The sequence below is a fragment of the Dipodomys spectabilis genome, unplaced genomic scaffold, assembly GCF_019054845.1.
Source record: "Dipodomys spectabilis isolate Male_0828 unplaced genomic scaffold, ASM1905484v1 ptg000233l, whole genome shotgun sequence".
Lineage (NCBI taxonomy): Eukaryota > Metazoa > Chordata > Mammalia > Rodentia > Heteromyidae > Dipodomys > Dipodomys spectabilis.
The window spans coordinates 1,948,189-1,973,277 of record NW_024870910.1 but is presented as its reverse complement, the minus strand read 5'-3'; the positions used below and the strand labels follow the sequence as shown (position 1 = coordinate 1,973,277).

The 25,089-nt window shown below is 42.1% G+C and overlaps 1 protein-coding gene and 1 long non-coding RNA gene across 2 annotated transcripts in view; one reads left to right on the top strand and one right to left on the bottom strand.

The window, feature by feature from the left end:
- Igf1r (insulin like growth factor 1 receptor) overlaps positions 1-25,089 on the bottom strand; it is a 227,585-nt gene that overhangs the window by 145,276 nt on the left and 57,220 nt on the right. The window lies entirely within an intron of this gene.
- On the top strand, positions 6,567-24,967 carry LOC122124000. Its single transcript, XR_006150481.1, has 3 exons — positions 6,567-6,579; positions 9,506-9,507; positions 24,889-24,967. It is a non-coding gene; the product is annotated as an uncharacterized LOC122124000 (long non-coding RNA).

Sequence of the window (25,089 nt, the reverse complement as noted above, 5' to 3'; positions counted from 1 at the left end):
AAGGCAGGAGGGAAATCAGCTTGGACATCAGTAACTTGATAAGCTGTGGCTGGTAAACAAAGCACGCTCTGCGCTCTGAAACAATTGCCAACAAGGAAACAAATAAGCCAACCACCCAAACCCAACCTTGACCTGAAATTTGTTCCACTTCTTTTTATCATTAAAAATGTTCAGGTCTTGTGCCTAAGTTGTTGTTTGTTTGTAGATGACCCATAGTAGCCTCTATCTCCCCTTTAGGGGTACATAGAATTCTCATGGGAGATCTCCCTAAGGTCATGTGCTGGTTTAGACCAACTGACTGCCTTGAACTTCATGGTTTCCTGGGCATATACAAAATAAGAGAGGAGAGAGAAGGGATTGAGGGGGTGGGGGAAGGGAGAGATGGTAGTTATGGCTAATGAATGTAATACCATGTTTGATACTTGTGGAAATTCCCAGGCAAAATGAGACAGAAATTAACTGTGTCAGCAATATCTAAATGTAAAGGCCAATAAGTTCTCTTAGATCCCTGGTCTAATTAAATCTTTTCTACACAAATGCTAGCAATCGATTTTTTTTAAAAAAAGTATTTCTTATTCAATTTGGACTTCAGTTTTCATTACCAGGGGAAGCATCTGATCTGTCTGAATCTATTCCTTATCAAGTCTAAAAGAAGGAAGTAGTAACAGTGTCTTCTTATTTTTTTTTCCTGCTCCTGGGCACTTCATTTTTACAAGAAGGGCTTAGGGGTCCCTGGGAGTAAGCAGTACTCACAAAGCTGTGAGTTTTCACGGCAAAATAAAACCACAGAAAAGGGTAGTAGACAAGGTAGGAGCTAACTTCCATTCATTTCTTTAAAGCAAAAATTAGGTGGTTTTGGCAATGCTTCAAAGGGAGTGAATGATTGGAGCAGTAACAAATGTGTGCCTTCATAGGGAAGTTGCCACAAGATGCAAGAGACAAAGACAGGGGAATGAAAATACTTTGATGCTGTTTGCTTACAAAGATGATGTGAAGAATCTTCCAGTAGAATAATTTTCACTAAACTAAGAGACTATGTACTTATGCCTTCAAAAAAAAAAAACCCTGTTTCTTTTGATATAGAGATTCATAGCAAAAGATAGAGCAGAAGAGTTATAATAAGAGAGGTCAAATAAACATTATCTCTTTCTTGCAACCACTACTAAATGGGTTCACATTTTGAGTTGCCTAAATGTATTCATATGTCAGCTCAGAGGGCCTCAGAGTTGTGTTCTTTTACTTTAAAATTTAATCCTTCCTGCACATGCCACCTTGTCAAAGGAGAATCAGTGATTGCTTTCCTCTGTGGAACTCCATATCAATGGAAATCAATGTTACATTTTTTAAAAAGATCCCAAAGACAGGAATGGCAGTGCATGCTTGTAGATCCAGCCGCTCGGGAAGCTGAAGTGGAAACATAGGAGTAGTACAGAGATCTCACCTCAAAGGAGAAAAAAAAAAATCAGTACAGTAGAGGTTACCAGGAGAAATTCCTGGACATCTAACGTCACCCAAAGTACAGAAGCAACCGGCAGAGAAGAGTCCATTGTTGACTCCAGTAATCAGCTAACTTCATAATCAAACCTGAAATTTCTCATGGCCAGGCAAGCTGGCACACTCCACCCCACCATGCACTGGCACAGCATGTAGATTGAGGAACTCTGGGAATTTCTGTTACTCGGCAACATTCTCAAGAAAACATCTCCCCACACACAAACACACAAATATTCAAGCAATGCCGAGGATCCAACTGGGAGGTAAGAGCTATTGTTGCCCACCTCTTCCTCCCTGTTCCAAGCATCATCGGAGGAAACAAAGAGGGCTCCAGTGTAAAGTGCCAGTCACGCTCACCATCCCCACTATGACCTACTTTATACAACGTATTTTAACATATTGAATTCTACTACTTTTTAAAGCACATCAAAAGTACCTTCCCACAACATCAATGCATTTGCAAACTGTTCCCTGTCATCAATAAAATGTATGTTTCACCTGGGCACAATGGCTCATGTCTACTCAGGAGGCTGAGATCTGAGGATCCCAGTTTGAAGTCATCCTGGGCAGAAAAGTCCATGAGAGTCTTATCTGCAACTAGCCACCAAAAAGCTAGAAGTGAAGCTATGGCTCAAGTAGTAGAACACCAGCCTTGAGTGATTAAAAAGCTAAAGGATGGCATTCAGACTCTGAGTTCAAGTTCCAGTATGTGAGAGAGAGAGGAGAAAAGAAGAGAGAGAGAGAGACAGAAGAGAGAGACAGGAGAGAGGAGAGAGAGAAGAGTAGAGCAGGGAGTGGGGGTTTAACTGTCTAACAAGTACATGTAAAAAATAAAACTAATGCTGGACACTGGAGATCTGAGAACTGCAGTTCAAAGTCAGCTTGGGCAGGAAAGTCCATGACTTTTATCTCCAATAAACAACACAGAAAAATCCTGAAGTAGCACTATGGCTCAAGTGGTAGATAGCTAGCCTTAAACACAAAGAGGCTTGGGGACAGCGTCCAGGCCCTGAGTTCAAGCCCCAGGAACAGCAATAATAAATAAATAAAACTAATGATCCAGACACATGAAGGAAAGAACAAAATGAGCCATGTGAAAATCCTATCTGGTTTTTTCCGGACTCTGGGAAAGTAGATAACTAACTTACTAGGGTAGAAAGGATGGAGGCCAACCTGGATTGCCAAGCTCCCCCAGCCAGCACCACAGCCCTGTCATAGTCTGGCTGCTACATCTGCTGGAATTTTGCTACCAACAAAACTAGAAATTTGTCACTTGGATGAAGAACCCTCTGTTGAGATTTTTACAGTAGCTAGAATTAACAAAGTAACTGACTTAGTACCTGAATTCTAAGTACAAGATGATCAGCAGTTGAAGATAATACTGTTTTCTCATTTCTTCCAGGTTAATTCAAAGTGTGTGTGTGTGCACACGCATGTGTGTCCTACCACACCCAATAGCTCCACCAGCTTTGGCAGAGGTTAACACTAAAATTTTTGTTTGTTTGTTTTTAAAGAGGTCTAAAAAGTTTAACAAGATGGTTCCTTACAGACACACCAAGTTTAAATAATCAAGAACTGTGTTCTCTGGTCTCCAACTCTACCGGGCCCCGTCTGGTTCTGCAAGTTCTGAATCATTATAGCATTTACTTTAATCTCTAGAACAAGCTGAAATAGTGACTACTGTTTTGCTTGTTCTAACAAGGAAACCGCCGCTCAGAGATGGCATGCGACTTGATCAACGTACCACAACTTGGAATGGCTGGCCCCAGAAATGTCTAGTAACTTCATATCTGAAGCTGAAAGTACTCCTGGCCCCTAAAAACCTCTCTGGATGTGCAAATGGACATCCAACTCTCTTTTTCGTGTGTGGGCAAATGTGACAGTACCCAGGGCTTGAACCTGATCAGGGCTTATGTGCTATCCTTGAGCTTTTTGGCTCAAGGCTTGTTGCTCTACCATTTGAACCACATCTCTACTTCCAGTTTGTTTGTTGTTTTTGCTGGTTATTCAGAGATAAGAGTTTCACAGACTTTTCTGCCCAAGATGGCTTTGAACTCTGATCTTCAGATCTCAGCCTCCTGAGTAGCTAGGATTACAGGAGTGAACCATAGGCACCCAGCAACCAATTCCCTCTTAACCAGAGGGAAGGGTTCTCTTCAGGATTCTCTAATCATGACTCTTTGTCAAAGATTAGATTTTCTATGGTTCTCAGACTTGTTCTGGGCACAAAAATGCCTAAAGTCATAGTATTTTGTTTTGTTTGGATAATACAAAATGAAGCATAGTAATATTGCTTACCCAGTAATTAAGCATATGCCCCCATCCACAAAAAGGAATAGTCCTTATAGCACAGAATAATGATTACCTTTGAATCTTTCAATGGATCAAAGTTCTCATTGTTAAACCATTTGCAGAACTGGAATTTCCAACGTACCATCTTTTGTTAAAATATAAGCCAGGAAATGTACGATATTTTTTCCCGCTACTATTAAGGAGAAAATCAAGGAAAAGTAGGAGGTAGCAATCAGACAAATGGATGAATGGAAATAAGAACTTGAGCTTGGCCAAACCTGGTGGGAGAAGAGATATGGATGCTGAGGAATTTGGAAAGTCTGCTGGGATTAAAGTCATCATTTGGATGATGGACAGTTTATCGATCTTGACTTTATTTAAGCCTTTGAATGAATGAATTAGAAGGAAGTCTGCTTGCATGGGAAAACCCTTCAGGGATGTCCCTCATGGCTGGAAGTGGAACTGTAGCTCAAGTGGTAGAGCACTTAAGTAAAAAAAAAAAAGCTCAAGGCCAATTCTCAAGCTCCAGGACTAGCCAAACAACAACAACATCAACAACACCGAAAGCTCATTTGCAAACATTTCCTAATTCCATTTAAATTACCACATTTTAGGTGCTTTTTGCTGTTTAATAGGGAGAAACATTCTATCCCAGTAACTATACAAAAACCTCGAGTAGTTAAAGGCTCTCCCAAGCAAGGGAAAGCTACTCCTGTGGTAGAGAGGTGTGGGCTGAGGAGAGGGGTGTGAAATATGCCAGCAGAGTGTCTATTTATTGCCAAGGCAGCCGCCACAAGTACAAATCAGACACTGTGCACCAAGTGTTCTCATCAACAACATTTGCTTGCTCCAGAAGTATGAGAAAACCAAGCCAAGCGCATCTACCTGGTACAGACAGGGGCCATGGCTCTTCTTCCCCGAGCACGGGGGATGTGAGAGAATGTGCGAGAAACACGTATACAAGGAACTTACAGTGACCTCTGGACAGTCTCATTGCCCTGGAAACATGGTGGAAAGCGGCAGGATTTATTTCGTGAGGGACTCCTATCCTTTCTCTAAGGGATTTTCTTAGCTCCGCCCTTCACAAAGCAGGCACAGAAAAGGGCCAAAAGCCACTTGTGGAGTGGTAGCAATTCTGCACCAGAATTTAAGATTAACAATTTGGATGAGATCAAGGCCCTTGGGAATTCTCTGGGGGATCCCAAGGGTTCTATACATTAATACAGTTTATAACACCATCTAAAAGTAAACAAGCTAGAGCCTTGGGGTCAGTTGTGACCCCCACACACGCATCCTTTTGACCCTTTAATATCTTAAAGAGCAGCACCAGGAATTTAAAAAAAAAAAACAAAGTGGAGGAGACCTAAACGAATAGGGGGGGTAAGCAAAGTTGGGCTGAGAAAACTTCCATGCTGTAATCTGATTCTGTAAGACGAACACCTACACTGTAGAAACAACAAAACAAAAACACACAACTCAATGCAGTACGTTCCTCTTACAGGAAGCTCTCTGGTTCTCACCCAGGGTCTCTCCAGCATTGCCCCTGCTAGCACCATTCAGTATAGAGAACAATGCCTTCTATCAATGGGGTTATCTTAGCTAATAGCACCCATTATATACCTGTAAGTGTACACACACACACACACACAAAGTGGCACTCCCTCACTTCACAGCTAGCAAATGTGGAGCAGAATGTCTAACTAGCTCGGCCCAAATTGGAGGGTGCCGTTGGCACCTCAGTGCAGGTGCCTGTGGCTTCGATCCATGGTCTATTTATAGAGAGTGGTGTTGGGGGTGCCCTAGAAAGGGTGTCAGCATCAAGTCATGTCCTTGTACTCTTACTGTCATATTAATGATAGTCTTATCTTGGGAATTATTGGTGTATTTCCCCATTTTTCAGTATCTCAGGATGTAAGTGAGCACCTCAGACTTGGTCTGACATGTTAAATACCTTCCTCTGCACCCCAAGAGAACACCCCCAACCCATCTGTTCAAGGAACACACGCATTGTTGCAGCAAAGTGGTATAGAAATAGCTTCATGTCCTTGCAAAATTGCCAGCACGAGTAAGGACCTGGAAATGGTTGCTATGCATGTATGTCAGAAAACTTATTAACTGCTTCTGTGCTAAAGAAAAGACGACTTTTATTTTCAACTGCTATAGGAATCTGGGACACTATGCTAGATACAGTTGACTATTTTCAAGACAATTTTAGTTCACTGAATACGTATCTATTTTGCTAATGTTATCTAGATGAATCAAGTCTAGAAAATGCAATTGCCTGTCACCAGCTAGTGGAAGAGTAGTCTGGCCTTGACCATGTGGGGTTCAACCAATTTCTCTTGCAGAGTTTCTTAACCTTGCAAGCTTTTTAAAATTTTTTTTGGGGGGTGGCGGGTGCTGATACTAGGATCTTGTGCCCTCACTTGGCTTTTCTGTCAAGACTGGAGGTCTTGACTCAATCACTTGAGCCATACCTCTTCTTCCAGGTTTTTGGGGGGTTAATTGGAGATACAAGTCTCAAGTACAGCAGTGATACTCATAGACACTATGTTGAAAATGAACTATACAACTTGTGGGTGGAGGCAGGAGGGAAAAACTGGGAGAGAGCGAGAAAAGGGATGACATTGTCTAAGAAGAAATGTACTCATTGCCTGACTTATATAACTGGAACCCTTCTGTACATCACCTTTACAATATTAATCAAAACATTAAAAAAAAAAAAAAGAGTCTCACAGACTTTTCTGCCTGGGCTGGCTTTGAACCACGATCCTCAAATCTCAAGCCTCCTGAGTAGCTAGGATAACAGCTATGAACCATGGACACCCAGTCCATGCAAGCTCTTAAATCTTCCAATGACCCTGCTACCTGGCCCACGTCACTTTGAGATTTGCTCCTTAGCCAGAGTGACTGGTATTTATTTGCAGACAGGACCACTCTTTACCACCCTGTTTTGCTTGGTTATTGCGCAAAAGCACCATGGTTTTTCTCTGCTTTTAATGAAGCATTAAGGTCCGTTTACATAGCGATAAATAAAGTAATTACTGTTGGGATGGCATTCTGCCTAAGTCATCTTGAAAACTGAGTGCAAAATCTTTTTAATAGCCCCATAATGGTCTCTTGAAGTGTTACAGATTTTTTTATAACGATAGCTGTAATACAAGTGCCATTATTTACTTTGAGACTTGGACATTTTGACCATTTGTTTGGTCCGGGTGTATCTCCCGCTGAGCTGAGCACAGGCGGTGGTAGCACAGTGGATGCCTGTATCCTCTGCCTTCTTTCTGCTCAGGGTGGCCGTGAGCAGTGGAGGGAGCCACAGTGGGGCACCACTGGTGATAATAGGCAGGTGTCTGTGTCTGCCCAGCTCTCCATTTCCATGGAGGCGGCGTAAGAAAAACCTTCTTTGTTGGCAAAATGGAGATTCTGTTCGGGGAACTCAAGTCACTGGCCAGTTTGAAAGTGTTCTGCAAGAAAGCACATTGCTTCCGTTTTCTGATTTTTCAGCCTCTGAAGGAGACCAAACAAAGTACAGTGTTAAAAAGGAAGAGGGCAATGTCCCTCGGCCTTTGTGTGTGTGTGTGGGGGGGGGGGGGGGGGGGCTGAAGGTGCCAGTACTGAGGCTTGAGCTCAGGGCGGAGGCACTGTCCCTGATCTTTTCTTTTGTTCAAGGGGTAGTACTCAACCACTTGAGCCACAGCTTCACTTCTAGCTTTTTACTGGTTAATTGGAGATAAAGGTCACACACTTTCCTGCTTGGGCTAACTTCAAACTGGGATCCTCAGATCTCAGCCTCCTGAGTAGCTAGGATGACAGGCATGAGCTACTGGCATCTGACCAATAATTTATCCTTATAGTACCTTTAAGAGGAAGAAGATGAGCCAGGCAACGGTGGCACACGCCTGTCTGTCATCCTAGCTACTCAGGAGGCTGAGATCTGAGGATTACGATTCAAAGCCAGCCCGGACAGGAAAGTCCATGAGACTCTTATCTCCAATAAACCACCCAGAAAACCGAGGTAGCGCTGTGGCTCAAGTGATCGAGCACTTGCCTTGAGCTGAGGGACAGCACTCAGGCCCAGAGTTCAAGCCCTACAACTGACAAAAGAAAGAGAAGAGGAAGATGTCCTGAGGAGATACTTGACCCTGCTCTCTCTGGATTAAGAAGGACACACTCTAAACAATTCTCAAGTACAGCATGAGGTGGTAGCCTTCTGAACCCCTGAGTGTCCCTAGTATCTCCCACAGAGCACCATGGTCAATAGGCCTAAGAGCCCATCTGCAAAGGGAGAATCCATACAGTAACCTATGGGAATCTGAAGGAAGGGAAGGGGCCAGTGCAAGGCAGATCTGTTCCTATGCAAAAGACTACTGAACAACAGGGTCTACCTCCTAACCTGACACCTACCACATCCTAGCAGTTGCCACTGCCTGTACAGCAGGCATGACATGCTGAGGGCCGAGGGCAAGCCACGAGAAATCGTGGTCCATCCAGGACAAGCAGGGGCCTGAGGAAGGGTGACCAAGTCCATTGGTAGCAGGTAGCAGCCACTGAAGAAGAGCCAGAGAGAGAAGAGGATGTAGGGAAGAGTAGTTAGGGAGAGGATGGAATGGAAGTACCAGTACTCTCATTAAAAACCAGTGCAACACCGCTTGAAACCTAACTGATCTACGGCTCTAGAGAATCAAGTTAATGTTCAGGAGGAATCAATTAAGATGATATGTGCGTACAAGGCCCAGAAGTAAGGGTGAGAAGGTCAAAAGTGAAAAGACTGAGAGTCAGAGCCACAGATGACAGACATTGGACACAGGACTGCTGTCTTAGTCAGGGATTCATTTGTGACTTAATGTTGATACTGATTTTCAGGGAAAAATAAAAATTTCTTTTTTTTGCTGCAAGGGACTCCCAGAATAGAAAAATCAAATACCTTTCAAATTAACAATGGATCAACATGGAAGCTGATTAAAAAAAAAAAAAAAGTCAAGTGTAGGGCAACTTGGGAGTAAGAGAAAAGCAATAAAGCAAAATGTATTCATCACAGTAAACACAGGCAAGGCTGAATTTCCCTACTGAAGGACAAAACTGTCACAATGAGGTTGAAAAAATTCATCACAGTGCCAAGCATGGCACACCTATAATCCCAGCACTTGGGAGACCTAGGCAGGAAGATCACAAATACAAGAGCAGCCTGGGTTACACAGCGAGACTCTGTCACAACGAAGTAAAAGAAATCAAATGGGCTTCTTCCAATAAAAGTTAATATCTGAGTGGAAGACACATCTTAAATTTGGTAAGTTATATTTACCAACACTGAACAAGAGTATTCATTTCTCATACACAAACATGTTTACTGAAGCCAGGAACAGCACAATAGTGCCCTTTTCTTTAAAAAATAAAAAGTAAGCAAATAAGGATGAATGTGTGCACATCAACAAGTGAATTTACTATAATCTTGTAGCATAGGAGAAAGAGAAAGGCAGGAGAAATAACATGATTGTCTCTTTAACACACAATAGCAGACTAACATCTGCAACTGACCTAAAGTGATAATCAACAACAACAATTTTTTTAAAAATGCAACTGCTGGTCACCAGTGGCATCACACTCGTCATCCTAGCTACTCAGGAGGCTGAGATCTGAGGATCACAGTTCAAAGTCAGCCAAAGGGCAGGGAAGTCCGTGAGACTCTTACCTCCAACATACAACTAGAAAACGGAAGTGGTGCTGTGGCTCAAGTGAAGAGTGCTTGCCTTGAGCTGAAGAGCTGAGGGACAGCGCCCAGGTCCATAGTCCAAGCCCCACGACCAAAAATAAATAAATAAATGCAACTGAAAATATTATGAAACACAGTGTAGAAATGATTTCTTTCCCTCTTAGTGAAACTGGGATTTGAATTCAGGGCCTTCAGCCTAGCTTTCTGCTGGTTATTTTGGAGATGGAATCTCACAGGCTTTTATGACAGTTTGGCTTTTCAACTGCAACCAGATCCTCTGGATCTCAGCTTCCGGAATAGCTGGGATTACAGGTGTGAGCCACCAGCTCCCATCTACACTATTTTCTCTACAAATAATATGATCTCATTTTATTAAAAACTGAAAACCATAGCAGATCTATTAGTATACATTTTACTCTAGGAATACATTTTACATTCTTAGAGAAGGAATAAAAACTAAAGTACAGATTACTCTTCTACCTCCCTATCTCCCCTGTTTTTGGTTGTTTTTGTTGTTGTTGTTGTTGTAGTACCAGGGATCAAACCCAGGATATCTCACACATGTCAAACAAGTACTCTATACTGAGCCACACACCCACCCACTTCAATCACTTTTTGTTTTTATTTTGTCCAGGAAAACTTTTAAAGAGACCACATCTATGTGTGTTATACCTACGCACACACACACGTGTTTTGATAATACAAAGAACCTTGGAGGCATACAGAATGTAGAGATGAATTATCTGTGTGTGGTTATTTCTTGGGAAGGAGGCAGGAACATACTGCAACAGCTGGCTCAGAGCTGACTAGCTTGAAATCCTGGCTTCATCTAGTAACAAGTCCTCAAGAGCCTCTGTCCTCTCTCTGTGATATAGGGGGGTGGCACCACCCTAACTGGTAGCTACCAGGGTCAAATCTTTACTCCTAGCCCTGAATCCCAGCCAGTATAACCATCCTTTTATTTAATAATAAAAGGAAAGACAGAAGATAGGCACTAGTGGCTCATACCTGTAATCTTAGCTACTCAGGAAGCTTGAGATCTAAGGATTATGGTTAGAAGGGCAGACAAAATGGAGAGATTCTTATCTCCAATTAACCAGAAAAAAAAGCTAGAAGTGGATCTGTGACTAGAGTAGTAGAGCACTAACCTTGAGTCAAAAAGATAAGGGACAGTACGCAAGCCCTGAGTTCAAGCCCTATGACTGACACACGTTAAATTTTTAAAAAGGAAGAGAGAAGGAATTAATTAACCTGCCCTCCTGACAGGGAAGTTTAATTGTAAATCCACAGCTGGTGTTCTTCCATATTCCCCCAGTGTTGGATGGAGTCTCCTTGCTGGTGTCACTCTGGCTGCCAGCCCCAGAGCCTCAGGTGAGCAAGGAACTCCGATGGCTCTCGGCTGTCTCCAAGGGAACTCATCACCACCACACCGCCAACTTTCAACAACTGCTCAACTGATATTCAAAAGTAGAAAATTTTCTCAAATGCTCACAGGCTCCTGGCAGGACACAGGGATTTCCTGGAGATTATTTCACACTCTTTTGGAGAATGCAAAAAAAAAAAAAAAGACTAAGGCAGCAGGAATAGAGCCCTCAACTTCCAAATCCTCAAGTTCCCCTGCCCAAAAGGAATGAAGTATCAAAACAGCAGGCAGCCCCGCAACCACTCTTCCAAGCTGCTTGGATTCATGAAGGCTCATTAATCAAAAAGCAGAAAGAGAAGAAGCAAAACGTTAAAACCTGGGCAACTCCTAGTCATGACATGGATCCAATTCTGTAAGAGATTATTACAAATAAAGTAGAGAGAACAATGTGTCCACAGAGAAAAATTTATTCATAAGTACATTTAAATTTTCTGAAAAGAGGATCACAAAGCTTTCCCACTGAGAGCTGGGGGCCCACTGGCCACAACACATCTTTCATGATCCGAACAGTAGCTACCATATCAAGGAAATAAAACCACCTGTACAGAAATATCAATTTACCATGACTTGGCTAACTGAGAATTCTTCACAAGTGCCCCTCTGATGATAAGTTAAAAACTAAATGAGAAATGAGTCAAAAGCTTTTTTTGTTCACAACTGACTTTATCAATATACTCATAGAAAAAAAACAGCAACAACACTTTTTTTCCTAAAGAGAAAAACTTTATATCAAAAGTAACCTAATTCTCCCCAAACCTATCTATCTTACCCCAACATTTTTTTTTACTATTACTATAGGTTAGTTTTTATTTCTGGAAAATCTGCTGATTGAAATAACACACTTTAACTAACACTGATGTTTGCATCATTTCCAGTAACTCAAAGCATATTTACGATTTTGTGCAATTGCTTGAGTTATTCTATTCGCATATAAGATACATCTAGGGGGTAGAACTTACATGTTCTCATTAATAAATGCGCCATTCTTTAAAAATGACGTTAGCCACTGGGCACTGGTGGCTCTTGCCTGTAATCCTAACTTCTCAGGGGGCTGAAATCTGAGGATTGCAGTTCGAAGCCAGCCTGAATAGAAAGTCCCTAAGACTCTTATCTCTAATTAATCACAGAAAAAGCCAGAAGTGGCACTATTGCTCAAATGGTAAAGCACAAGCTTGGGGCAAAAGGAACCCAGGCCCAGTGCCCAGGGCCAGAGTTCAAGCCCCAGGACTAGCAGAAAAAGAAATGAAAAATAAAAGACTTCAATCAAAAATAACTTCACAGACAGCAGAAGCTATTAGGTAGGACTACCTCTTGTCCTGAGTTCTTACAGTTCTGGGTCAGGATTTTATACAAAAATGGCCTGATTTGGAAAATAGTAGTCGACATCAACAGTTCACAAATGAGGGTTTCATTAAAGAAATCTGCATGTTGTTGGCTTCTATGGACAGGGAAGGCTGAGGCAGAGAATGTGAGACTGGGTAACCAAATGGCTGTCTAAATGTACTTAGGGCCAGCTCAGTGCCAAAAGTACCAAGACTATACACAGTTCTAGAGGAAGGGCTACTGCAAAGACATGGCCCGATGCTCTAATTCCTGTGTAAGCAAACACTGAAGTGGGTTGACAAAATAAATGCAAAAGACAAACAGGAAAGAGTGTGTGAGAGTTGTTTACACTGGAAAACATTGACTTGGGTAGGGAGGGGAGTAAAGAAATCCACAGAGATCACAGCATACATCCAAACAATTATGTTATTGTGTGTTTACGAGTTTTTCTTATTCACAGGGAATACACTAAGCTTTTATCTCTAGCACATCTCTAGTACAGGAGTTGGAAGCACCAACTGGCAGGCAAACTGGGATAGGCTGCCTGGAAAGCAAAATGTGTTCAAGAACTTGAAATCCAGACCTTTTCTTCAGAAATTCTATTTTGAGAGTAAAAACAGTGGTAGAGTGCTTGCCTTGCATGCATGAGGCTCCGGGTTTGATTCCTCAGCACCAAATAAGCAGAAAAAGCTGGAAGAGATGTTGTGGTTCAAGTGGTAGAGAGCTAGCCTTGAGCTGAAGAGCTGAGGGACAGTGCCTATGCCCAGAGTTCAGGCCCCACGACCGACCAAAAAGAAAAAGAAAATAACCAATAAATACAAAATAAAAAAAAATAAGAACAAAAACAAACAATCAAAGCGAAGCCTTCATATGATTACAAAAAAATGGCCAAGGGTGGAGGGTCACACCTATAATTCAAGCTACTTGAGAGGCAGAAAATAGGGGGATTAGGGCTCAAGACTTCACAACTTAAAAGAATAAGCCAGGTGCTGTGATCCTCTGTGGATGAGGTTATCCTGGACTCCTTCAGCAGCTGTCTGTACCTCAGACTTGTATCTGAGTACGTGCTGGAGAATAGATTCCTTAAGTACAAGGACAAGGTATGCCAAATGTCAGAGTCAAAATCCTACTGCTGTATGCCAACAAGGTGCTCACAGCTTCACAACCCTTACAGAGCAGGAAGGTGAAGACTAGAGAATGGCTCCTCTGAGATTTAAAGAGGAAACATTATGTATTCATTCCTAAGGAATGAAGAGAATGAAAAACCTATATAGGATGGATTCTTTTTCTCTTTCTCAAATTCAAGAGCCTAAAAAATTTCTAAATTTTCAGTTGATCTCAAGTTGTCCCCAAGTGATACAATGAACACTGTGGTGAGCTACATTCAACCAGAAAAGTGAGAAGGGTACACCAGGCTGTCACCTGCCCACACAGCCTCCAAACAGCCAAATCTAATCTCTTAGGCAAAATATGGAATGATAGGATTACATAATTAATTTTCCTGTTAGGCATAATTGTTACTGACTTCATGGCATTACAATTTCAGCTCATCTGGTAGACAATCGCTATCATGTTCTAATTACAAAAACACACAAACAATTTGTAACCATCCATTATTAAATAACGAGAGGCCACAGTGGCTCAATGGAAACCTAGAAAATGAAAACCAAAGGCAAAATGGACAAGAGGTCCTTTAAGAAATTAATCAATTAATCCTAGTCAAGTATCTCCCGTTGTGTTACTGGGTACCTAGCTCTCAGGTTACCTGCTAAGCCTATTTTCTAAGAGCCACGTTGTTTAACTTGATTAAATGTCAGAGTGACCCAAATTACACCATGTCGCCAAGAACAGATAGCAATACAAATATTTATGATACAGCTTTAACTGCCTGGGTTGCATGAGAAAGGTCAGAATCTTCCCTTGGCTGTCTACAACAGAATATAAAACTGGCCAATTAAAGGATATGTACGTAATAAAAGACTTTATTCTGCTGCTCTGGTGGGTGGATGTAGTTTACAAAGCATTAATTGAGAAGGAGAATGTCAGAACAGAAAAAGAGAGCCACTCTAAAGTATTGGTATCTCCTGCAACTGTCAGTCAACCTAAAGACAGAAGTGAACCACTTCTGACTTCTAGGTCAAGGGTTCCAGATGTGCATGGCTTGGTCCTCAGGAAGGGTGGAACTGGTAATTGAAGGAGAGTTCAAGGAAGCAATAAATATCTATTAAGTACTCCTGCTATACAGTAACCCTACCTAAATGAAAAGAAATTAAACATGGGGGGGAGAGGGGGAGGAAGGCAATAGTTATCTCCCAGGAACAGAAAACTCATTGACTAATGAGACAACAAAAAGGACTTTCATGCACATTTAGGCTCTCCCAAAGAAAGGGAAAGCATCCTGCCTGGACCCTACAGCACAGAGTCCCTGTGCAGGCAACATGTGAACAGCCAGCCAGTCCAAATGTCGCTGACAGCAGCTCCCTCTGGCTCTCAACTCTGACAACTCCGGGAATGCCACTGCTGCTGATAATCAAGCCCTACCAGCAGAGTGAGACTGTCTTGAGAATAAAAGCAATTAACCACATTTGCGGCAAAGATGCCAACACATACATTAATTGCCAATGAACTATGTACATTGCAAATAGCTTTAAAGGCAAGGAAAAGGCAAGGTGAGTACACCAGTGAAAATATTAAAGATTCAAAACTGGAACGTTTTAGAACCTGCTGTTTCTAGGTTTTATAATGAAAGTCAACAGAGAAAGATAAATTGAACACATATCTTCATTATATATATATATTATATATATACACACATCTATATTTTATATCTATATAATGTAAATGTGTATATACACACAGCTCCCGAACATTTGGCATGGAAGTGTTAAAAGAGTTAAATGCCACATAAATGGCCCACACACCTGGGCCATGAGGGATGAATGACAAATTCATCCCTCAAGGGAGCACAGATTCTATGAGAAACAGGGTGTAAGAACACCACCACTCCAAACCAAGGTTCAAAGAGTTTCTTTACCAGCCCTAATCAGTGAAAAAGCCAGTATCATTCAAGTGCAAAAAGAAGTTCAAAGAAGTTATTAGTAAGCCACACCCACTGAGCCCTTTAGCTGAAGCTCCCAAGGGGCCCAACTCCCAAATGCAAAGTGAAACACACCAAAAAGGCAAGTTCTCTGAAACCTTTACAGATATATTTGATCAGAAGACTTTGTGACTTTAAATCTAACAAGAAGAATCAAAAGAGAAGACAAGCATGTGGCCTGCCATACATAGATATAGATATATAGAGGATATGTATTGTCTCAGTAGTTGTCCAAAGAGTTGTCATTCCCCAGAGCAGCTTTTGAATATAGTACATCTCCAACTTTCTCTCTACTGTTGTGGTTGATTGTAGAAAGATAAGAAAACACAACGGAGATGCCAGGTGGTTTTACTAACCCCTGTCTTCTACTTTTCCTCCAATTTTCATGGATGCTGTCATACCCAGACATCTATCTTATTGGGTCACATCTGTAATCCTAGCAACTCAAGAAGCTGAGATCTGAGGATCAAAGGCAGCCTGGGTGGGGAAAGTCTATGATTCTCACCTTCAACTAACTGCCAAAAGGCTGAAGTAGCGGTGTGGCTAAATGGTAGAGTAATAGCTAAGGGAGAGCAGGAGACCAGAGTCCTCTGAATGCTGTCAGACCAAGCTAGTGAATGTTCCAGAGCTCCCTGTGTTCAAGCAGGAGATAGCAGAGCAGTCATTCTTTCAAAGATTTAACATGTAATATTAGGGCAGACTAAAAATACAAATTGGTGCCAAGGTGTATTGGAGCTCATGGGGGCCAGCCCCTCTCATCCCTGCCCCACCAGATTCATTCCCACCCACTTCATGTACCACCACATTGATCTGTGTCTGTATTGTGGTTTTTCCGGATGTCACTCTAGTACAAGAAAATACCAACAGTCATATTTTTCCCCTCTTCAACGTTATACAAAGACTTGCACCTTGTCTCTTCCAATTAGTATCCTGTCCGTCTTTGTTCAGATGCAGCACATTCCATTTTGTGCATATACCTTAGTGAGCCAACCGTCCTGAATTGCTGAAGGACAAGTGGGTTGTTTCAGCCTTTTATTATCACTACCTGTTGCACTCAGACCTGCTTGTGTAAGATAAATCCCTCAAAGGAGGACTTGTGCGTCAAAGGCTACATGCTTTTATAATCAATAGATTATGCCAATTTGCCTTCCACAAACATTGTGCCACTTTAGATCCTCCACGGGAATGAAGAACTTTTCCTATCTCAAATTCTTGATATCGGAGACTGTTAATACACCTATAGATTGGTGTGTGTGTGCATGTGTGTATGCACACATGCACTAGTACTGGGGCCTGAAACTCATGGCCTGGGTGCTCTACCTTAGCTCTTTTTTTCAAGGATGGTACATTGTCACTTGAGGCACAACCTCCACTTCTGGCTTTTTGCTAGGTTATTGGAGATAAGAGTCTCAGGGACTTTCCTGCCCAAGTTGGCTTCAAATTATAATCTTCATATCTTGGTCTTCTGAACAAGAGCTAAGATTACAGGCATGAACTATCAATGCTCAGTTCAGCAAACCAATGGGTTTTAGAGCAGCTTTAACAAAACAGGAAAGGAAAAGAGAAATTTCTCTGAAGATGCATCTGAATGACAACCACAGTTGGCAGTTTTCATCTTTCACCTAGCATCTGTGGTTCCTCAAAGATGGCGGGGAGCACCTGATCCTCAGGAAACCCCAGCAAAACCAGAAAGGTACAGTGATCCCCACTACTAGGGGCCTGCCTTTCGACACTGGACAGCCCCTGGCTTGGCCTTTGGACTTCCCAGCCTCCTCATTCGCATGGGACCGTGTTGGCATGTGCGCAAAGCCAAGAATGGTAGAAAGGCATGAGCTCCAATAAAGAGTAACTCGTGCCACTTCTTAATAAATGCATGGCCACCATTTTAGAATGCCAACCGTGAAACCAAGTAGAACCTAGCACCTATAATTTAGTGGAAAGTTCATTTGAGTAAATAATACACAGATACTGCTGCTTTTTACGCAAAGAACATTGAACTTCGTCCTCCTTCCAGAGTTAATATTATTAGAAGAGAACTAATTATTAAAACAAATGCAGCCATTCCCTAAAGCACTGAGTTCATATTAAACTATACTGAGCTAAGAGAATCATTAGACAGTTGCTCTCAGGGCTCTGGGTCAAATGACAGGAGTACAATTCCATCCCAACAGCTCAGAGAGGCAGCATGTGACAGAAGGCAGGCTTCAAGTTCAACTACCTGTGTTCAGGACTGAGCGCTAGCCTTCCTCCCAGGCACATTTCCTAGGTTTCTAGGCTCTCATGTTCTGGTCTACAAAATGAGGAGAATGGGGGTTACTTCTCAGTGGGTTTGGAAGGATCAAATGAGGAAAACATACATAGTTCATAGTAGAGAAGAAAAGAGAAGAGCAGAGCAGGATACATTACTTTTCATCTGTATGGGACAACCTGCAAAGCTAATTAATTGTTGCATGCTAATTGTTGGTCTGTGCTAGAGCCTCTGGAATCTTACTGCAACTTTCTCCTTCTGTCCCACGGACTTTTAGCCCTCGCTCCCATGTCAGGTTCACAGACAAAAACCACAACAATCCTTAGATTCTCTGGTGCATGGCCATGATCTCAGCCTCATCTTCCCTCTTCATCTGCAGTCCCTCACTCGCCTGGCCTCCTGGTGGCAGACTCTGCTTCTTCCTTGCTTCTTGCGCTCTGACACCTCCAAATCCCCTGCTCCCTGGAATGCTGGCCAGTTCACTCTTTGGCTTTTCCCCCAGTCCGCTGGGCACTCTGTGCTCTTTCGTGGCTCCGACTCCGATTCCTGGTCCTTAAATAGTGACATTCCTTCCAGCTCCATCCACAGCATCATCCTCTTACCTGTGTTTCTTCTGCTTTCTACCCCCACACAGAAAACTTCCTAAATTAAGTCGTCTGCCCAGACCTCTGTCCAAATGCCAATTCGTGTTTCAAAGACCTCCTTGACTGGTCTGTGCCTCAAAAGTCAAACTCATACTTGCTCAACCTTGCCACGGCATCTTCATTCCAACCTGTCCTAGCTCAGTGATGCGCAGTGACACAGACGTCACCCAAGCCAGAATGCTGAAAATGATGCCTGACATCTTACTCCACCCTTAGGTGATGGTGGGCAAATTTTACCTCTGTATTTTCCCAAACTCGGGTTATCTTCCCCACCAGTCAAACTTACCCTCACCCTCTGCTATACTCCTCGATCTCTTCTTCATGCTCTGGCTAAGATATACTTTCCTATTCAGTTTCCTCTCTCCTCTTCTTCTGGCTCATGCTACAATGGTATTTCCATTGGTATCCTACATTGGCTTCTCCATTGTTCCTATGGTTAAAACAAAACTCTACACATGATTTCTGGGACCCCGTGTGGTCTGGCACCCCTCTTTTCTACTACAGGCCCTTGGCATGCTATTTATTTATTACCTTCTGGGACTCACAGCTGGTATGATTGAGGTATCTCCCAACAGTTGGTCCATGAGGACAGGCACCAACTCTACAATGCCCAGTGGGCATTTAACATGTATTTATATAATGAATGAACCAATGAAACAAGATGAATGAGTCACCAGCCCAGCCCTACTCCAACAGACAAGATAATGCCAGTCATCTCAGAGGTACATTGCATCAACTTGATGACTTACCTGTGCCATGGCAACATAATTTATTATGTTTACATTTCCAAATCTCATCAAAAGCAAACTTAAAAAAAAAAAAAGGAATGCATTTAAGCCAGGCTCCTGTGGCTTATGCCTATAATCCTAGCTACCCAGGAGGCTGAGATCTGAAGTTTGTAGTTCAAAGCCAGTGCAGACTCTTATCTCCAATTAATTGCCAAAAAGTTGAAAGTGAAACTGTGGCTCAAGCTGGTAGAGTGCCAGCCTTGAACAACAACAACAAAAAAAAGCTAAGGGAGAATGCCCAGACCCTGAGTTCAAGCCCCAATATTAGCATATATAGGGTACACATGTGTGTGCACCCACACCCAACCCCCCTACACGAAATAATGCATAAAGCAGTAAGTACTTTATGCATTAAGTATGTCCTTTATGCTTCAATCCCTCTAGTTTGTGCTTTATTTTCAAAAGCTTAGGACATAAGAATGCTAGCCACTGGCAAAAGGAGAGTAAAAGAAAAAAAATATATCTAAGAATAACCTATTTATAATGAAAACATGATTTGCGTAACATATTTCCTTTGAGGATTCATTACGAGTGCAATTATACACAGGTAAGCTAGTTTTTGTGACAAGTAAAAATGGTATTACTTAGAAACCATCCAAAATAATCAGTAGTCTTTTTTTTCTGTTTCTCAAATATAAATTTTCTGTTTAAAATATAAACTTCAGAAAATGTTATGCTAATAATTTAACTCCAGACAGAATCTCTCTTGATGTGACAGGTTCGGATCCAGTCCCATTAGCTCACACTTAAGACTACAGACTTGTTCTTTGTAACTTTCAAAAGTTATCAACACCCTCTGCTCTGTCTGCGCAAAGACTCTGGAGGACCTAAGCCTCTCTGGTCCTCCTGAAGGATTTCAACATCTAGGCCAAACCAAGTTCATCTCTACTCCTGTGAGGTTCTTCCCTCCCACCCTCTACCCTCGGTACTAAGGCTTGAACTCAGGGCACTCTGCTTAGCTTTTTCACTCAAGGCTGGCATTCTACCACTTGAACCATATCTTCACTTCTGGCTTTTTCATGGTCTAATAGAGAAGACAGTCTCTCATATTTGGTTGCCTGGCCTGGCTTTGAATGGTAATCCTCAAATCGCAGCTTCTTGAGTAGCTGGGATTACGGTCATGAAAGTCACCAGGGCCAGGCTATCAATTCTATATAGTAGAGACATAGAGACTCATTCTAGCTTTATGAAAGACAAAAAGGAAAGGAAATATAATGCCTTATTGTTATCTGTGCCACCCTACTATCTAACAGAACAGAATTTCTAACTATTATTTAGTACCCATTACTTAACCATAGATGTTAGACCAAAGCTTACAGGGCTCTTTAAACTAAAAATGTTTCAACATTATTAAAAATCAGTCTTTGGCATTTCTAGGATTTTTTTAAAGACCACAAATATGCTAGATTTTTACTTGCTCGGCCAATGAGACTCTTCTCCCTGGTATACTACCCTTCCAACAAAGTGGGTTCTCCTGGATAATTAAATTGCACCCAATGTCTTTAAAGAGCCAGTCTAAATTTATAACAAGGGTGGGAGAAGAGACTTGCCAAAGAATGGGAAGAATTATTTCCTAAACCAACCATGTCATTTACAGTTGTAGATTCTAGAACATTTTTACATGTGCAGCTCCAATGCAAGCTCCACAGCACATTTTAGTATCTGCTTTTTTCCTGCCTTTAAATCTTTGCCCTGTATAATAGCCTAAGTCGCACATTCATTGTAAATAAAACATTTCTCCTGGCTGAATTTATTTATTATTACTTCAAAGAAGAAATCCTACTTCTCTCAGACACATTGATTTTTGACCTCACACATAACTAACCACAAAAACCCTTCTGGCTCTCAGTGCTAGATCTGGAGAACCTTCTAAACCTTGGACTTTACTGGGTGTGTTCCAAGACTGCTTAGGGTTTGTACTTATTTACTGGTTTTCCTTCTTAAAAGTTTAAATCTTTTACCAGCTACACACACACACACACACACACACACACACACACACACACACACACACACACACACACACATACATATATACATGTATATATGTATCTGCATATACATATATATATATATATATATATATACACATGCATTTTTTCTTGGTCCCATTTACCATCAGATCAATCACAGACATGACACTCTCTAAGGGAAAGGTTGGAAAGAAGAGTTGAAGCCAGCAGAATCACACAGTGAATTAATCCCCAACACAGGTGTGTCAATTAGAGCAAACCACATGGCAAGCCAAAAAATAGTCAGGAATACCAAGGCATTTTAACACATCAAGATCCCTCAGAGTAAATAACAGATTCAAAATGTTCCCAGGAGAAAGTGACACTATCTAAGGGTACCCTCCCTAGGTTTAAGCTGTCTTCTGCATCAACAGATCTTCATGGGACTGAAACCTTGACCCGGCTCAGAGAGCAGAGAACTGAGGGAAACACGGCGTACGGTCACAGGACTCCTGCATTGACGACATTCCCAGTCTTAAGGCTAGTATTTTCTCTTCAGCAAAAGAACCATTGCTCATTTGGATTTCACAAAACCTCATGTGGACAGTATAGATTCAAAAGCCCCATTTATACAAGACAATGCAATCAGCCACCAAGAATCTGCCATTTTGTCAAAAGTCAAAAATGTCTAATTATTTGCCACCATGTTTAGGGTAAGAATCCAAAGGTATACTTCAGCTATTAGTCAAAGGGACATGATGACAAGAATTATGTCTCTAAGAAGGCTGTACTGCAAAGGAAAATAATCAAATCTTCCTCAGGCCACACATTCATGGGGCACCCAGAGAAGAAGGCACATGGACCACCATTTCACAAACAGAATGGCAAAGATCAGCTGCCACTATTCTCCTGCATGTTCTGCATAGTTCCTGGGTCAAGCATTAACCAAGGTCAATTCTAAGATGCTTGAGGAGGCATAAGGTCCGGATACAGCATACAAACAGTGAGTGTGTTCTTCCCACACTCAGTCACAACTGGTTTCTTGGAAGCAATGAACTATGAAATTGTTGAGGGAAGATGTAGTTTAGACTTCACAGCTCGGTTCTTATTTCTCTTCCTTTGTGTTTTTGTACATGAGTTTGTATACATCGTAAGTTAGAAGGGGTGCAGGCTCAAGAGTGGCCACTTAAAGAGCTGAGAAATCCTCAGGGTTTGATGGAACCATCTTTTATTCTCGAGGCAACCTGGGGTTCATTATTCCTACCTATCACGGCTGCTGACACAAGCAGGTGAGTCTGCTGGGAGAATGACCTTCAAACTATAAAATGGTAGTCAAGAGAATGTTAGGGCTCACATCTGTAATCCCAGATATTCAAGAGGCTGGGTACTGAGAATCACAGGTTCAAGCCTGCCTGGAAAGTAAAGTCCATGAGACCCACATTCCCAATTAACTATGAAAAAGCCATACATGAAGCTGTGGGCTCAAGTGGCAGAGTGGCAGCCTTGAGCAGAAAAAGCTAAGGGTCTGTGCCCAGGTCCTGAGTTCAAGCCCAATACTGGCGCAATCAATCAATCAATCAACCATCAATAAATGGGTGATAGAAAAAGAAAAGCTCTAAAACCTACTTTTATTCATCCTAAGATATGAGATAGGCAAAAGAACAAGGTAGCAGGGAATAGTGTACCTTTTTAATTCTTCTTTTACATGAAACTTTTTTTAAAAAACCTTCCAGTTGAGAAATTGACCTGGCAACCAACCATATGTGATTTATTCACCTGATTTAAAACTCTGAGTGTGCCTGTGACTCTCCAGCCCACCCAAGGGCAGTCCAGCTCCCTCCTATCAACTTACTCTACCATGCTCAGGCCAAAGACATGGTGTCCCAGGCACACACAAGCCAAGGTTCCGAATCCTCGGGCAATTCCTAATCTCTACATTGAAAGACACCGAGGAACCAACTGGTCACTGAAATGTCACCAGCTAAGCACTTCAGCACCCTGTCACTGTGTGGTTCCAAGACAGCAGCACATGGTGCAGAACTGTGCGGGCTGTTCCTTGTTCTCACTGTTTACCTCTGAGTAAGTCACAGGAAAGCAGGAAATAATTAAGCATCAGGGATCGTGGCGGTATCACGTGCAAGAGCAAGAAGACAGGCCATTTAATTCCCTGTAGCCATGATGCCCCTCCCAGAAAATTCTACTTTCCGAAACACTTGTCCTTTTGGGGCTGGGCTGATGCCAGAGAAATGACTTGACTTTTAAAGCATCTTGTGCTATAGGTTGCAGAGGCATTTAAATCAAGAAGGCTGTTTACCATCATCTCAGAGTGGGGCATGTTGTTCCCTTTAAAAATACCACCAACTGAGAGCCAGCGCCAGCGGCTCATGCCTGTAATCCTACCTGCTCAGAAGGTTGAAATCTGAAGATTATGGTTCAAAGCCAGGCAGGGCAGAAAAGTCCATGAGACTCTTATCTCCAATAAAGTAGCCAAAAAAAGCCAGAAGTGAATCAGTGGCTTAAGTGGTAGAGCACTAGCCTTGGGTAAAACAAGTTCAGGGACAATGTTCAGGCCCTGAACTCAAGCCCAGGACCAGCACACAAAAAAAATAAAATAAACCACCACTGCTTGAACAAGCATACGCAAGCCCTCTTGGAAAGTTCTTAGGAGAGTATCTTTAATTAAGGTGACCTACTATTTCATACAAAGCTACCCTAAGTCTTGTAAGGTGGTTGCATCTGATGCATACTGCTTTCAACCCCTGTAAAACTTCAAGAGAAAGGAAACATCTTCCATGTCTCACCAATAACTCTCCAGTGAGTTATAAATGAAGCTATTGGGTTTGCTATTATCCAAGCTTTTAGGACAGTTCAAGTTCAATACACACAATGCTTCATTCATGCTGTTAAATTGATAATATTAACCTTTCTTGCTGAGATGCATTAAAAATTCTGGCTTTTCAGAGCAAATGTAATTAGTTCACATTAGTAACTTCACCAGCAGCAGTGGCAAGAGAAGCAAACTGAACTAACAGGATATGGCTTAATGTAATCAAAATATCATCTCCCATCATCTCCATGCTTTCGGCAGCTGGCTGTACTTCTTCTCTTGGTTTGGATTTTTTTTTCTCTTTTAACAAAAACAATAGATCAATGAAATGGATGCATAATGGGCTTGTAATCCCCCCCTTGGGGGATTACTGTACAGGAAACCATTTTGGTGAATGATCCCAAAAGTTTTTAATTCGATGTGTCTGCTCAATACCATTTTGACAACAGAATGTCAGAAGGCTCTTCTGGACCAAAGAGTTTGTGAGGGAGGGATGAGGACTGAAGTCATGGGATTGGCTGTTTCTAGAATCCTCCATACCTCTCTCAATTGGTAAGCACAGTGTCACTAAAGGAAATGAAGCAAAATCGTGTAATTATCTCCAGTGTATGTGCCTCCAAAAATGTATGTCCTTGTAGACAGTACCTCCCATCTAAGGGAGCTATCTGTTGTTTTGAACCTTCTTTACCTTTCTTCTAATCAGAATGCCCACATCTTCCTGTAATGGGGCCATCTTATCCTCTTGCTAGTCCATTTCTGGAACACACAGCTGTATGGAGTCTATAAAGAGACTTCTATAGAACAGAGCCCTTGCTCTTGGGAATTGAACACTAAGTGAAGAGAGCTCAGGGCAGAAGTTGCCAACAACCTTCCTGCTCCCACAAGGAATCCTGCCTTCAATATGCAGGCAGGGGGCAAGGGTCATGGAGAGCCATCCATGGGCTTCCAGAAGCCTACACTCATGCTGATACTGGGGATTGAACTCAGAGCCCCAGTGCTTTCCCTTTGCTTTCTGGCTCACTGTACCACTTGAGCCACAGCTCTACTTGCAGCTTTTAGGTAGTTAATTGGCGCTAAGAGCTCACAGACTTTCCTGGTCATGCAGGCTTCAAATGAAGATCCTGATATCAGCCTCCTGAGTAGCTAGGATTACAGGCATGAGTCACTGACATCCTGGCCATACAAACGAAGTAGAATGATAGTCCATTTTGGGGACTAGTATTTACATATCATATAGGTTATGTTCCACCTTGCCCTTGAAGGGAAAGACCTAAATGAGAAGATAAAA